Raw genomic sequence first — 6,613 nt, 5'->3', positions numbered from 1 at the left:
AGTCACACTTTTGCTATTTATAAGTTGAATGTCAAAAAGACCTGTTTTTAGAATTTCATGTAAAATTACAGATTCTTGTATTTTAATTTTAGACATGCGCTTGTTTTCATTAATCTGACAGCAACTGAACATGTCGGTTTCACATTTGAATGAGCACCCTGCAGTCTTAGTATGTTGGACCTGTAACATCTCCATTTCACTTTCAACACAGCACAGTGTCTAACAGCATCTAGGCACAAGAGATGGTACTTATTTGGAGAAAGCTGTTTCTGCATTTCAACACCAATATTGGTCTAAAAACATCCCAGAGAGCACCAAAGACAGTTTACATGCTACAAACACAAAGCGCTTTTCTCATTCCCCTCACTCTACAGTTTCACATTTCCGTTTGTTGCTTCCAGCTGTTTGTAGGAGTATTTCCTCTGAGGTAATGATTAGTGTGTGTATTTACACATGATGATAATTATACATTATCCCCAATACAGAGACGAGATCAGTCCAGGTCTGTCATAGAATAACAGTTTATAGGTTGTAGTTAAATCACGTGTTACGTAGCGCTTATTCCCACAGTGAGTCCTGAGTTTCATCACAGCTGTCGGGTTATTTTTATTTTACTGTTTGTAAAGTAGTGGTTGGATTATCACCACACACGGATAGAATCATACATTAACTAGGATGTTTGTGATTTGGACAGTTTGATGAGCTTGCTGTGAGTTTAGATTTAGTCTTTCAGTATTTATCGTGGTATACATCACCTGGTGAACTGTCCAGTCTGGTGTGTGTGATGAATCTGGCGTACCACAACTTTCTCCATCACTGTGGTGGGTTTGTCTGAAAGAAGCCGTGAGCAACATTAACACACAAGAGACCAATGTTTGAATGACAGACTGAAGAAAGCAGCGTTACGTATCCCATGTCTGGAAAAGGACTTCACTGATCCTCCTGCAGTTGTTTGTATTTTATCTGACTGTAATTGTCTTCTCCCTGCGAAGCCCTTTGGCCAACATGCTTATCTCTAAATGTGCTCTATAAATAAACTGACTCCTGTTCCGCATTTGAGAAGGACATAGTGTGCGTTCATTACATTTATCTATATGACTGAAACTACTCCGACAAACATTATTGTGCAAACACTCATAATCATAACACATCATAAAATCATATTATGCTCCGTGCTATGAGTGTGGCAGCTGAGCTAAATACAACTTTGACTGCTTGCTCCAGCCACTAAATACACGCTTTCATGTTCATATACTTTTAATACAACACAGAATGGGCCATAAAGTGAGTTATTTTAATTTTGACAGCTCAGTATTTACTACTAACAAGTCTTAAAGTGAAACGCTCAGTGGCTGTTTTGTTTTTTTTTGCTTTTTGTTAGCAGATGCAGGGGATTTCAGAGGATTGCTTTGCATGTTTATCCTCAGTTGGACTCGAGGGACAATTTCTGTGTAATTGAAATTTTAAATTTTATTTGTCAAGCATGAGGTGGCTAGCGCTCCTTGCCCCAAGAGAGGCAACGAGGAAAATGTTATCACAAGCAGCCATAGCTGTTAAAAACTAAGAATATTACTCACGTTAGCCATTATAGTACTATTACCAGCAATGAGCAGCATGTGTGTAATTAGTGTTAATACAGTTTTGCTGTTGTGCAATTCCTGATTTGCACAATATTTTACAGTAGCAGCTATTTATAGCTACCTGCATTATTGGTACCATGTGCATGTTTGCATTTACATGCTGTTTGTTTATTTTCTTTAGGGTTTTTTTTTTTATGCTATACAGATGTTCTTTTATTTCTATATGTGTATTGTCTAGTAGCTACAGGAATGGCTATATAACAAGAATTTCACTGCCCATTTTGACCAAAACCGCAGATAATACTCAACCCTACTTTGTCAGTGATAACTTCAATGGCTTTGAAAGTGTGACAGTGTCTGTGTGAAGCTGGAAAAATGGTGGGCGAGTTGTGGCACTTAGAGGATCAACAGCATGTTAATGAGCCACAAATCCCCCTCTCCTCTCCTCTCCTCTCCTCTCCTCTCCTCTCCTCTTTTTATTTCCTTTAATGAAGACTGAATCATGTAGCAATTTTTCCCCATTATCATACACCTTTCTCTCTGATAAATAATACAATTGCAGACCTTCACCTACCAATTCAATCCTCTCCATCTTTTATCTCTGCTGTTAGTTCTGCTATTGTTTTGCATGATTTCACATTTTGGGTCATAACCCCCCCCCAAACTCCATGTTCACAATATGCTCACCTCTTTCTGCTATTACTGTCGGACTAATTCAATATTTTTCTCCCCCCTCTGTCATCTGACCTGCCCCACGCTCACCACACCCCCTGCCCGGCTGCCCTTCAATTCTTCTGGGTCCGGCTGATTCTCTGTTGTCTGCCTCATTACTGACTGTTCAGCCATTTGATTTTGTGAAACGACTGTTGTTCAGCCACACCGAGACCTCCTCATCCCTATTATTCTGCACTGCACAAGCACATAAACATATAAAGACACAACCAGCCCTCTCTATTTTTTTTTCTCTCGCTTTGATGCATCCAGCATCAATGAATATGTGGAATTTCTGCGTTTCTGTTTGCGGAGTGCCCAGACACCGGACAGTGTTATAGTGCAGCAAAGCGTGATGGTGACAGCTAAGATTTAGCTTTTATTTTTCCAGGGCTACTCAGCAGAATGTAAAAAGTGCCTCCATAAAGAAGTGTATCTTAGAGCGACTGCGTGTGATTCCACACCACAGTTGGTGATGACACCACCATTCCTCTTGGTGACGGATGCACTGTTGCATCCTCCCAACTCTCTGCCCCACTCCGGTTATGAATGTTGCTGGCATTGCATAGAAATACTGGGGCAAGTCTTTTTCTTCGCTGGTCGCTTGTCTGAGGCAGAATTCTAGTCCAAACAAAGCACAAGATTTAACATTTCATAATGAAATGTAAACACATGCATAAGCAGTATTTTCTGCATCACCTTAAATTTTTCATGAGCAAACTCCAGCCTGGACATTTCCTGATCACGGGACCCCTCACATCCCACTGGATGTGTCCAGCATGTGTTACAACCTTGTCGGCTGAATTTGCTTTTCTTTGTTTCTGAGTTTTTTTTATTTATTCTTTCCTGTTGGTCCGTGTCCATGTCATGTGACTCAAATTTCATGTCACATGATTTGCATGTTTCTTTTGGCTTTGCACATATAAAGAGCAACAAAGTCCACTTTAGAAAGCTGGAGTGGAACTAGAATCAGATGTGGGACCGTATGTTCTTTATCATTTTGTTGTGTTTTCAGTTGCTGTTTTCTGTCTCTGTTTTCAGCAGGTTTAAGTTGTTGCTTGCTTTCATTGTTGCTACAAAACTACTTGGTTACATTTTGTGGCACTGAAACTACATAGTGAGGTTTAGCAAAGATAGTTTATGTTAATGCCAACCTGTTTGATTGTCAGGATACTATCGTGATGAGTCCCACCACAAAAATAGCCCCCAAAAAACATTAGCATCCAACAATTTTACAACCATATTTGCGTAAATAATACGTTTTGCGTTGCGAACCAATGTAGCCATTACACATTCTGGTGTGAGACTGGGCTGGATTGAGGAATTGCCGGTGCTTCCTTCTTTTGTTTCCTGATAAATCAGCTGTCATTTTTCTGCACCTTGCTTTGTTTTCCTTTTGTGTGATTGAATCAGCATACAAATTAAGCTCAAGTGATTGAGCAGTGAACTACAGGTTTGGAGGCCTCTTGTCTTTCCTGGTGATAGATGTGACTGGAGGAACATTCTGTTATTGTCCTTCTATCCACCTGAAATTCTCTCACGAGATTTAACTGAATGATTTAGAGACATTACGTAAAGAAAAAAAAAACATATTAATGTGGTTATGCCTCTACATGAAATGCTAAAAATGTTTTATATTAATTATCTATCTGTGCTCATGCGCGCGCACACACTACACACACAGACACACACACACACACACACACACACACACACACACACACACACGCTTCAGCACACACCTGCATTCAGACTATTCATTATCTACCCCCCTAGAGCAGTCCAGAGGGGCAAACTGTGTGGCCACTGCAAGCCAAACATGCTTGGAGGCTGCAGGCCACAGCCAAATGGGCCAAGCACCTGCCCTAGGTGTCAACAGGCCTCTTTGGCCCTGAATGCCAGGCTTCCTCCTGAAAGAGAGAGGAGATAGAGAGCCAGATAGAGAGCCATCTCATTACCTACTCCCTGGGGCTGCAACTAAGCAGGGGATAGAGAGTGTGAGGACCATGTCACCTCTGTGGATGGCCTTCATGAACTGTGGTTAATTGAAATCTGATATATGTGAGTCCCTACTTGGCACACTACCAGTCAAACAGCAGGCTGGGTTTCATCCTGCCAAGTGAGGCTGGAAAAAAAAAATAACTGGAAAGAGCTCCATCTTTCACTTTTTTCCCCCACATCTTCCCCCCCGTTCCAGTCATGCAATCCACGGAGTTATTGATTTGTTTGCGAGCTGTGAACATGGTCCATCATTGACACTGCTCTTGGACGGTAAGAGCTGATCATAGAGCACAGTTTGATGCTAACTTGGTGTACTGTGCGCTGACCTTGGCTGAAGTACACAATGCAGGCTTGCTGAAATCCCTGCCTCTCACAGAGGTGGATACCAGGTGGGGATACAGGCAGTGAAGACGCATCCACACAAAGAGCTGTTTAACTGTCCAAAGGCCCTCTGGGTACTCCACCTTTCACTTTATCCTTTTAATATTTCATGTCCTGGCCCCAGCCATGCTCTGGCCAAATGCCTCTGCCTGGGTTGCTGGAATATGGATGAGAGTGCACATTTACCCATTTACCTGGATGTCAGTGGGAAACGGCTCTAAACAATACACTCCCTCCTCTCCCCCCCTCACCCCCACTGCCTCACCTCTGCTCACCTCACTGGGCCCAGAACTAGCTTGTTAGAGACAGGAGGAGGGATCGAAGGCAAAGGAAAATAGACAGAAAAATCCTACAAACAGGAGCCCTGGGATAACAAATACACAACACATATGTGGAGAAGATGTTGGACTTAGAGGAGGAAGATTGTTGTTGTACATGAACGTGACTGAGGATGTGGAGGTTTCTGATGCTTTTAGATAAAAAGAAAAATATGCAAATTAGCGACTGGATATTTAGTGGTGGTGGAACCTGATTATATTCAAACAAGTGATGTACTTAAGCACAGATTAGAGACTACTTTGCTTTATTTGACCGTTTTCTATGTTGTGCTGCTTTATACTTCTAATCTGTTCAGTTTCATATGTTAAAATGGTACTCTTTAATCTGACTATTTTTCTAACTAATATAGCTATTCATTACTATGTAGCTTAAGATTTTATATACATTATTCCCAGCCCTTTCGCTGCTTGACCCCTCACAACAAAAGGGGAAGAAGAAATAATAAGTCATGGGGCTTTCTGTCTGTAGGTACCTTGACTTTTGCTTTTTAATAGGAACTGCAGTGTACTTCTGCAAACGCTCCTTAAACAGCTTGTCGGAAATACAGCAGAAACTTTTGTATTACATCACAACTGATGTGCTTGTTCCCAGCAAACTAAAGGCCAACTGATGCTTTACATATCTGTACATGCACACTAATATAGACATTGAAAGCAGAGTGTGGATGCGCATATTGTTGTTTTCAAACTACAATAGCAATGCGTGGGTCTGCTACGTGGACAGTCACATTTTCCTTCCTTTCCAACACACACACACACAAAAACCCACACAGGGACACAGATTACACTGTATTACACGGTGTGAATGTGATTATTTCTGAGATGTGATGTACAGTGTGCAGACTCAGCACAGGATTTCTGGAGAAATTAAGACTTCTGTTTCGATTGAAAGCATCTACAAATGGTGATAGTAAATAAATGGTCTGCACTTACATAGCGCTTTTCTACCTTCGTGGTACTCAAAGCGCTTTACAATGTGTTTCTCATTCACCCATTCACACACACATTCATACACCAATGGCGACAAAGCTGCCATGCAAGGTGCTGCCTGCCATTGGGAGCAACTTCAGATTCAGTGTCTTTCCCAAGGACACTTTGACGGCGGAGGGGCGAGGGATCGAACCGCAGACAACCACTCGACCACCTGAGCTACAGCCGCAAATCAAAGCATCACAAAAGTCCAGCAGCGACAACATCGAGTGGACCTTTTTAAATGATGAATTATAAAGGTGTGGATGACGGAGAATCTCCTTGTGCAGTCTCTCCTCATAACAATAATTAGTTTCTAGCACCACTTGTCTTCCTGGCACATACACAGTTCGTGCAGTAGCATTGTTGACATTCTGCACAGTCACAAATTTAGGGCTGCACACATCCTCGCTGATTTGGGTGGATGATGAAATTTGCACTACGTGTAGTCCCACGGACAAGGAAACCATGAATCGGCCGCAAGGACTATTTGGGATCGATACCAAACACAGAAAAAATACACAAGGCTCCCATGTATGTTTCCTAAAGGCTGGCTGTGATGTTGCACTGTCTACAGAATATAGCAGCTGGTTACAGGTTGGACTGTAACTCCAGGTCAATGTGATTATTCCT

Source organism: Stegastes partitus, unplaced genomic scaffold (assembly GCF_000690725.1).
Source record: "Stegastes partitus isolate 25-593 unplaced genomic scaffold, Stegastes_partitus-1.0.2 Scaffold266, whole genome shotgun sequence".
Classification (NCBI taxonomy): Eukaryota; Metazoa; Chordata; class Actinopteri; family Pomacentridae; genus Stegastes; species Stegastes partitus.
Note: the sequence above shows the minus strand (reverse complement) of the source record.